Source organism: Prionailurus bengalensis, chromosome B1 (genome assembly GCF_016509475.1).
Source record: "Prionailurus bengalensis isolate Pbe53 chromosome B1, Fcat_Pben_1.1_paternal_pri, whole genome shotgun sequence".
In the NCBI taxonomy this organism is placed as follows: domain Eukaryota; kingdom Metazoa; phylum Chordata; class Mammalia; order Carnivora; family Felidae; genus Prionailurus; species Prionailurus bengalensis.
This window is the reverse complement of record NC_057344.1, coordinates 230,637-240,691: the sequence shown is the minus strand read 5'-3', so window position 1 is coordinate 240,691 and position 10,055 is coordinate 230,637. Positions and strand designations below refer to the sequence as shown.

Below are 10,055 nucleotides of genomic sequence, written 5' to 3'. Positions count from 1 at the left end.
AAAGCAAGTGTTTACCTTTCAATGCCCTTGTCAAATGACCAGATTGCTCCTACGTGGCCCCACTCACATAGGAGGAATTTAAGGACCATGCACTAATTTCCCATTCAACAACGTATTTAGTCATTCTCTCTCCCAAGAAATAGAATCATGACTTAGAACATCCATCCATACCCTGACCTTAAATACCACATCGCTGCCTAGGTGTCCATTTGGGACTGTTTTTCTGAGGTGTTCAACTGAGGACCGAGATTGTAATGGAACCGACCGGAAATCCCCGTGCCTCCACCCATGTGTAGGGAGATTGTCAGATGGGGGGTGGTAGCAAACTCAGCAGGACAAGATACAGCTGCTTGGTGGCTGAGCGATTACAGGTGGGAGAAGGTTCCTTTCCACCATCTTCTCTGCAGGCTCATGGGAGGGTGATTGTTAAGGGAGCCTCATTTAATCAACACGAGCCAATAAGGCTTCACCCACTTATCTCCTGAAAAATAAGCATTTATTTGCTGTTTACCATTTCCAAGCAATCAGCCAATGTTCACGTTGACATGTGTAGACTTTACAGAATACATATTATTTATGCAAGTAAAAACTTTGCACAATTAACCAATTGCTGTTTACTTCTGTTCCTCCCCTTTGACACAAAAACTTCCTGAAAAGTCTGTCTGCCTTCAGTTGGAGCTGCAGTTCATCCAGTTTCTTGGTCGTTTGTCATTTCTCTGTGTGGAAGCACTGAGTTTGTTTCAAACTCCTTCTTCTGTTGGTGCATGTTTGGATATTTCCAAACACATCTTTACCTAGCGTCCGCACGTGAATATCTTTGGGCAAACGTACTTTAGAAATAAACAGAGAGTAAGGGATGGGATGATAGGACCGTGAGTATCAGGCATTTTCACAGGGACTCCAGGTGCTCAGCCTTGTTTCCACCCTTCATGCCCGACTGGCCACCTCCTCTGGCCCTTTCAGGCTCCGATAGCCCCCCAATGCTCCTTGGTGCTGATGGAGGAGAGAAATCCTCCAAATATCCAGTAACAAACCTAAAACTCTCCAAGAACATCATCGTAGACAGCCAGCCTTATAGCTCAGTATTCTCCAGGTCAAGTTGAATGCCATATGTCATGAACACAGCCAGATAGATGGCCCCTCCACATGTCCAGATCACACATAATGTCCTACAAGGGGCCGTGAGTGAATGTTTGTGGCTGAGTGCATTAAAGCCTGCACTCAGATCCCTGGACTGCTTCCCAAGACCTCTGTCCCTTCTTGTTCTTCCTCTTGGTAGCTCTGGCTCTGCCTGTGAGACAAGGGACTTTGCCGATGTTTGTTGCCCTCTGAGGTGGGATGTCCCTGGCTAAGTTGTTGAGCCGGTAGATGTTTTGTTCAGGATGATCCTTTTCCATCTCCTCTCTGTATTTGGACTGGTGAATTAGGACTGCATGGGCGGGAAGAACAAATTCTGTTTTCCTGAGGTTGAATTCAGACTTGGGATGGTGGCTTTCTTGGAAGACTCTCCACTGGTCTAACGTGATTGGTTGCACTGGTGTCTCTTCCACGTGGTCTTCCAAGTCTGGAACTTTGATGCTGGGGTCCGTGTGAGCCCCCCCTCACCCCCCCCCCCTTGGGCCACAGCCACGTCTGCATGGTCAGCCTGGAGTGATGTGGTCTCCCCACTGGCTGGTTCACTCCCATGGTCTCTTTCCAATTCACTCGTCTGGGTGTCAAAGAAGACATAGGCATGTTCGCTCAGGGCAGAAGTCACATCACTGGTGTCATCCATTTTGTACCACTGGCCATTCCCAGCTTTGATGTAACAGAAGTGATGTCCGCTGTGACATTTCCTCCCCGGATGCACCCGCGCGGCATAGAGCAGGTAAATTATCAATCCCGCCTTCTGCTCAGACACGCACTGTCGCAGGTCAAGGCGCTCAGGATATTGCACTTGCTTAGCCAGTTTGCTGCCTGTGGAACCTGAGAATTATTTCAATACCAGCATTAGGTCCTTGGGGCAAGTGTACAAAGTTAACGTCTTGGAAGCAGATACCTTGTCTAGGCAAGTACTACAATGATAGGCATTTTCACCATCCAACTCTTCAGGCTTCACCAACTGGAGCAAAGCTTGGCTCACACTGTGAGCTGCCCTGCCATCCAGGTCAGGGTCCAAAGTGCTGGAAACACCAGGGCAGTGGAGACACTGGACCAGTGCCCTCCAAAGATTTGCCAGATGAGGGTGAGGTCCTCAGACAGAGAGGCTCTTGAAGTCCTGTCCTCACGCAAACGCGCTTGCTGCGTTGGATCCAGAGTGAATATCAGACACTCATGGGTATCTTCCTACTTATGTGTGTGTGTGTGAAGGCAGCCAGCAGTTCTGGCGGGGTCGGATCACATCTCCAGGGCGGCAGAGGGCCCGGGTCACGTGAGCCTGCAGAGCACACAGCACGCAGAATGGCTGCCTCCCACAGCTTGGGGAGTGCTCCTGGGACAGCATGTAGCTGGCGAGGGGTGGTGTGTACGTCAGACACTGCAGCGCCGCATTCGCATAGCACGTGTTCGTTCCCCAGGTTCTGCAGTCCAGCCCCAACCACAGAAGGTCTCCTCCAACTCACAGGTTTCTTTGCGGGGGGGGGGGAGACCTATTGACATGGGAGCCCAACCGTTAGGCAGGTTGCAGAGTGTCTGCGATGATGGTGATGGCTTCTGAGGTAGAGTGGGTCCCCTGTGGACTTCAGCACCACCTATATTTGACCAGCAAGATTTGAGTTTGGGAAAGACATTGAACTGAAACTCTTCTTGGCAGTAGGACAAAACAGCCCTCATGTCTCCAGAAAGAGCTTTCATAGGGTCTCCCATGTGGAGCCTCACGTTGCAGAGCGATGCTTGTCTCAGGAGACCTGTCTCAGAATGATAGCTGTGGCCCTCTCCCCAGCCCTTTTATTGCTCGCCCCACCCACACGACTAGGAACACGTCATCCAATCAGCCACAGGCTCGAGGTGGGACTAAGGGTTTTAGGGTGTGGTCCCTCTTCTGCAGAGAGACCACTCAGCCCAGCCTGTCACCTTCCCCTGCCTCCCTCAATGGATAGACACACATTTCAGCACTTTCTCCACCTCCCTCATTTCCACTGCTCCCTTTCTGGACAGACTGACTTGAGAGTTTCCAACTTCCCCGTGGAAATCCTTTTTGAGTGTCCACTTTGCTTTCAGAGTGAGTCAAGTGAGTCAAGCACTGATGGATATTATTTTTCCCAGGATGTGGACGATCATTTTGCAAATTGAGCTCGGATGTCATGTAGGAGGACTTCTTCCCCACCAGCCAGAATGCATGTGGCACCAGCAAATTATTTGGGGATGATTACTCTCCATGACTGTGCTTCTAAACTTCCTGAACTCTCTCCATATGGTCCGTATATGCAACTATCATGAAGGTTTTTGTAAACATATTTGTCTATCAAGGTGTGGCCTAGAAATGCTAACAAGAGACATTCTGTGGCTGGTTTCATGCTTTGTAAAATCTTTTTTTTTTTTTTTTAGCTCCCTTCCCAATATGAGTACATATCCTATATCCATCGTTTATTTGCCAAATTTTAACTGGTGCTACTGGGACATTACACTGCAAGGTAGTTTTAGGTTCACTTGTTTCAGGACACGTTTGTTGTGGATTTGTGACATCGATACACAGTTGGAGGTTGGAATTTGGAAATGCAGGGAACAGTGCACCCTCATTTAAGATGTGGCTTTAATGTGTCAGTTTCTCTCACTCAACCAGGTGTCAGAACGGCAGGGTCCACCGAAATTGTGTTTTCCCCCCTCTATTGTTTGTTTGTTTTTATTTTTGTACTGTTTATTGAGAGAGAGAGAGAGAGAGAGAGCCCACGTGGGCAAGCCGAGGAGGGGCAGAGAAGAAAGAGAGAGAATCCCAAGCAAGCTCCATGCTGTTAGTGCAGAGCCCAACGTGGGGTTCAAACTGATAAACTGTGAAAACATGACCTAAGCTGAAATCAAAAGAGTTGGATGCTTAATTGACTGGGCCCTCCAGGCTCCCCTTGTTTGTTGCTTTTTGACTTCAAGCTTTTATTTAAATTCTAGTTACTTAACGTGTAGGGTGAGATTGGTCTCAGGATTAGAATTTAGTGATTCATCACTTACATACAACAACCAGTGCTCATCACAAGCGCCCTCCATAATTTCCATCACCCATCTAGCCCACCGCCCCCCCCCCCCCCCGCTCACCTGCCCTCCATCAGTTAAGTTTGTTCCCTGTAGTTAAGAGCCTCTTAAGGTTTGCTTCTCTCTGTGTGTGTGTCTCTCTCTCTGTGTCTCTCTGTGTCTGTCTCTCTCTCTCTCTCTCATCCCTTCCCCTGTGTTCTTCTGTTTGGTTTATTAAATTCGATATATTTTTGAGTGGACAAGAGAATTCTTTCACACATGTTACGATGATCAGGTCCTTTTAGAAAATGAGTAATGCAGGGGCGCCTGGGTGGCACAGTTGGTTAAGCGTCCGACTTCAGCCAGGTCATGATCTCGCGGTCTGTGAGTTCGAGCCCGGCGTCAGGCTCTGGGCTGATGGGTCGGAGCCTGGAGCCTGTTTCCCATTCTGTGTCTCCCTCTCTCTCTGCCCCTCCCCTGTTCATGCTCTGTCTCTCTCTGTCCCCAAAATAAATAAACGTTGAGAAAAAAAAAAAAAAAAAGAAAAGAAAATGAGTAATGCTAGTGCACCATGTAATTTGCAATGACCAAAAAACAAAAAAAAATCATATCTGGAAGTCATAACACTTGGGAAGAGGAGCTACAGCTTAAGAAGAGAAGACACCAAAGTCTGTTTCTCCTCTTTGGTAAATAGAGGCCAAGAAATATAGGAGGACTTTGCCTGGCCCTTGTCACTGACTTGGCTTCAGAGGGAATGTGGCCTGAATAGCATCTTGATTTTGACTTCTCATCTCCAGACTGTGAGAGAATAATGTTCTCTCCTTTGAAGCCACCAAGTTTTTGGTAATTGCTTATACAACCTCTGGAGATCAATAAGATGTCTTAACCGGAATACCCTTCATGATATTTCATTTTTGTAATTGAAAGAGTTCAAATTGACTAAATGGATTTTGGATCTTGAAGACTTAATCAAAAGAAATTAGTTTTGCTTTTTATTTTATCTAAATTGAGGAGAATCTTAGGGAAAATGCCCACAGAGCAGTGCACATTAGCCATAAAGGAAATAGCTTCAGAAATATCCACAAATATAAGTCAACCTGTAGAAATATTGGTATCCAACCTTCTCTTCCTGAGTTGACATCGGCATCACACACACACACACACACACACACACACACACTTAAGTGAACTAAACCTCATGTTCCCAGATGGCGGAACAGCATGGAAGTTCTCGGCTTCTCTCATCCCTGAAATGCAGCTAGGTCAGCACCAAACCATTTTGGGCACATAGGTAATTGATCTGAGGATTAACACAATAATCTGCACAACTTGAGCCACACAACTTGGCGGGCACATGGTGTGAGAGGTGAACTGGGGGAGACAGAAGCCACGGAGGGTAGGGAGCTGTTTTTGTGGAGAGAGGACAGAGAAGGGGCGGGGGATGGGGGGAATGTAGAGGGAAAGCACTCCACCCAAAAGTAGCTAGAGAGAAAGAGTAGAAACACCCACCAGTGACTGAACAAGAAAAGGAGAAAGGAGAGGGTTTTAATACCATTACGACTCTATAAACAGGGGTGTGCAGAGTCTGAGGTTTCAGAGGTCAGTGCCTGGCCATGCTCTGGTGGGGAGGAGGGGCGAATCCCCAGGAACAGGCAGTTGGCTCCAAGGAGTCTGTGGGCCACAAGGGGAGAAGTAGTTCCCCTGCTTGGAGGGCATGTGGTAGAGGCCATATGGCTTCCCCACAGGCAAAGATCCCAGTGAGCCCCGGAGAACAGCCACGTTTGCTGGTATGAGAACAAAAATGCCAGAGTTCAGTAAAACCTGGTGCGTGCTGTGTGTTGTGAATTGCCATAATCTCTGAACCTCTGCTGCTGTGCAATTGCACGAACTTTTTCTGGGGCAAGCAGGCACCTGGCCACAGTCTCTGAACCTCTGCTGCAGCGGAATCACACGAATGTTGTCTGTGGCAAGGTGGCACCTGACCATTGCTCAGCAAGACCCTGCCCCAGAGAGTCAGAGTGGGTCCAAGCTGCAGCGGCCTCAGGAGTTAAGGGTTTGGAAACACAGCCTCATCTGAGGTAAAACTCAGGAGGGAGGTCCTGCCTGGCAGGCTGACAGCTTGGACACGGGCAGTATAGAAGCAGGGAGAGGACGGAAGCTGGAGACAGAGAAGGGGTGCTTGACTGAGGGTCGGTAAAAACGTAGAGTTCCTGTGCCAGAAACTAGGAGGCTGGGTGAAGCCATTTACACCTCTCCTGTGCATGTGCATACATGCGCACACGCACCACACGGATCCGCAGCAGTAAGCTAAGCAGCGCCTCCTAGTGGAGAACGGAGCAGTTGCACCGAGCCCCGCCAAACTGCACCAACCAAGCCCTGGAAGACCACCAGAAGTCACTCCTGCTGCTTAGTGTACGGACTATAGAGTGCTTCGTAGTTTGAGTGAGGAAACTAGGGGAAACGTGAGGTAACTTCATTCGGGTTTCATTCTGTTTACTGGTCCGTCTATTTGTGGGGTTTTTTTTCCTGCTTTTTTTTTAAAAAAATTTTTTTTCAACGTTTTTTATTTATTTTTGGGACAGAGAGAGACAGAGCATGAACGGGGGAGGGGCAGAGAGAGAGGGAGACACAGAATCGGAAACAGGCTCCAGGCTCTGAGCTGTCAGCCCAGAGCCCGAACGGGGCTCGAACTCACGGACCGCGAGATCGTGACCTGGCTGAAGTCGGACGCTCAACCGACTGTGCCACCCAGGCGCCCCTTCCTGCTTTTGTTTACTTGCTATTTTTTTTCTCCCTTTTCTTTTTCTTGGATAAAGCAAGAGAAAAGCTTCTTTTCATTTTTCTTTAAATTTTTCTTGAAATTCTTTTTACTATGCTTTTTCATTTTTTGGTAATTTTTTCTCTTTCTTCATTTCATTTTATTCTATTTTATATCCTTTTTGTAGTTTTTAAACTTTTTCTTACTTTTTTTTTCTTTCCCTTTTATCTCTATTTTGTCAAGCTTCTTTCAGCAACCAGACCAAACACACCTAGGGTCTAGATTCCTTTACTTGATTTTTTGTGTTGTTTTTAATTTTTAACTTTTCTTTTTATTAATTCTTTTTCTTCCTGCAAAATGACAAACGAAGGAATTCACCCCAAAAGAAAGAGGAAGAAATGACAGCCAGAGGCTTAATCAATACAGACATAAGCAAAATGTCTGAACTAGAATATAGAACCACGATAATAAGAATACTAGCTGGGCTGAAAAAAAGCATAGAATCCTTTTCTGCAGGGGTAAAAGAAGTAAAAGCTAGTAAGGACGATATTAAAAATGCTATAACCGTGGGGCACCTGGGTTGCTCAGTGGGCAGCTCAGGTCATGATCCCACGGTTCATGAGTTGGAGCCCCGCGTTGGGCTCTGTGCTGACAGCTCACAGCCTGGAGCATGCTTTGGATTCTCTATGTCCCTCTCTCTCTACCCGCCCCCACCCCTGCTCATGCTCTGTCTCTCTGTGTCTCTCAATAATAAATAAATTGTTTAAAAAATTTTTTTACAGGAGTAACACCCAAATCATAGGAGTCCCCGATGATGAAGAGAGAGAATAAGGGGTAGTAGGTTTTTGTGAGCAAATTATAGCAGAAAACATTCCTAATCTGGGGAAAGACCTATCAAAATCCAAGAAGCACAGAAACTCCCATTAGATTCAACAAAAACCGACCATGACCAAGGTGTATCATAGTCAAATTCACATAATATACAGACAAGGAAAGAGTGATGAAAGCAGCAAGGGGAAAAAAGTCCTTAACTGTGGGGAATAAGCTTAGGAATTCCCTGAGCTTACACCAGTGGGTTAACAAGGCATAAAGAAATAGAAAGCCACAGGATGAACGCCTCTGAGATTAGGTAAACAAGATTAGGTAAACAGGGCAAAGGCCCCCAGTATAGGACAAAGGTGTAGGAATAGGAAATCTCAAGATGAAAACATCCAAGATTAGGTAAATAAGATTAGGTATTCAGGGTGGAAGCGCCCCCTGATCTAGTACAATAGCAGAAAGCTGCTTTCACATGAAGGAAGGAAGGAAGGAGGGAAGGAGGAAGGAAGGAAGGAAGGAAGGAGGGAAGGAAGGAAGGAGGGAGGGAAGGAGGGAAGGAAAGCAAGGACAAAAAGAGGAAAACAGGACTTTAGACCACAGAAGGGCAAAATTGCCCAGAGCTGAGCTAATTAGCAAAAGAAAGACGCCTTGTTGACCCTGAGGTAGCATGCTCTGTCTTTCTTATCCCCTAGGCCAGTTTAGGTAAACAGAGGTGGTGCCTCACGTCTGCTGTAAACAACCTTCTGGCCAGTGCCAGGATTTTGTTTTGTATTGACCCAAACCCCTAACAGCACATATCTTCAAAATCCCCTTTCCCTCACACCCATGAGTTAATGTTCACGATTGCATTGTCCCTTTGTGCACATCCATCATGCTTGTAAGCCTCTGATCCTGACAACAATGGAGCAAGGACCCTTACTCGGGGCTCTTGTCTCCTCCCAGACATTAGCCTCTCTCTCATTGTAATCCTGCATCTGCTCTCTTTCTGGACAAGAGAGAACTCCAGACCCAGAGTCTATGACACTTAACCTCTATGGGAAGACAGATCAGGTTCTCAACAGACCTATTCACAGAAACTTGGCAGGCCAGAAAGGGGTGGCAGGACATATTCAACGTGCGGAATCAGAAAAATATGGAGCCAAGAATCCTTTATCCAGCAAGGCTGTCATCCAAAATAGAAGGGAGATAGAATTTCCTAAACAAAAAATAAAAGAGTTCATGACCACTAAACCAGCCCCGCAAGAAATTTTAAGGGGAACTTTCTGAGGGGAGAAAAGATGAAGCAAAACAAAATAGACCAAACGTAACAAAGACTGGAAAGGACCAGAGAACATCACCAGAAACTCCAAACTCTACAGGCAACACAATGGCAATAGATTCATATCTTTCAGTAGTCACTAAATGTCAATGAACTGAACGCTCCAATCAAAAGAAATAGGGTATCAGAATGGATAAGAAAACAAGATCCATCTATAGGCTGCTTACAAGAGATCCATTTTATTTTTTTTCAATTTTTTAAATGTTTATTTATTTTTGCCAGAGAGAGAGACAGAGAGACAGAGAGACAGGGCATGAGCGGGGGAGGGGCAGAGAGAGCGAGGGAGACACAGAATCCGAAGCAGGCTCCAAGCTCTGAGCTGTCAGCACACAGCCCGACACGGGGCTCGAACTCACAGACCGCGAGATCATGATCTGAGCCGAAGTCGGACGCTGACCTGACTGAGCCACCCAGGTGCCGCACAAGAGATCCATTTTAGACCTAAAGCCACCTTCAGATGGAAAGTAAGGGGATCGAGAATCATCTATCATGCTAATGGTCACCAAAGGAACCCAGAGTAGCCGTACTTATAGCAGACAAACTAGATTTTAAAATAAAGACTGTAACAAGACATGAAGAAGGGCATTATATCAAGGTGAAGGTGCCTATCCACCGAGAAGATCTCACAATTGTAAACATTTATACCACCAGTTTGGGAGCACCCAAGTATATAAATCAAATAATCACAAGCACGATGAAACTCACTGATAATAACGCCATAATAGTAGGGGACTTCAACACCCCACTTACAACAATGGACAGATCATCTAAGCAGAAAATCAACAAGGAAACAATATCTTTGAATGACACATGGGACCAGATGTACTTAACAGATATATGCAGAACATTTCATCCTAAAGCAGCAGAATATACGTTCTTCTCCAGTGCACATGGAACATTCTCCAGAAGACATCACATACTGGGACACAAATCAGCCCTCAACAAGTACAAAGAGATCGGGATCATATGGTACGTATTTTCAGACCACAATGATATGAAACTTGAAATCAACCACAAGAA

At 46.3% G+C, this 10,055-nt stretch overlaps 1 pseudogene; it reads right to left on the bottom strand.

Moving 5' to 3' along the window:
* Positions 1-987: 987 nt before the first annotated feature.
* Positions 988-3,894, bottom strand: LOC122469632 (annotated as a pseudogene).
* Between the last annotated feature and the right edge of the window lie 6,161 nt (positions 3,895-10,055).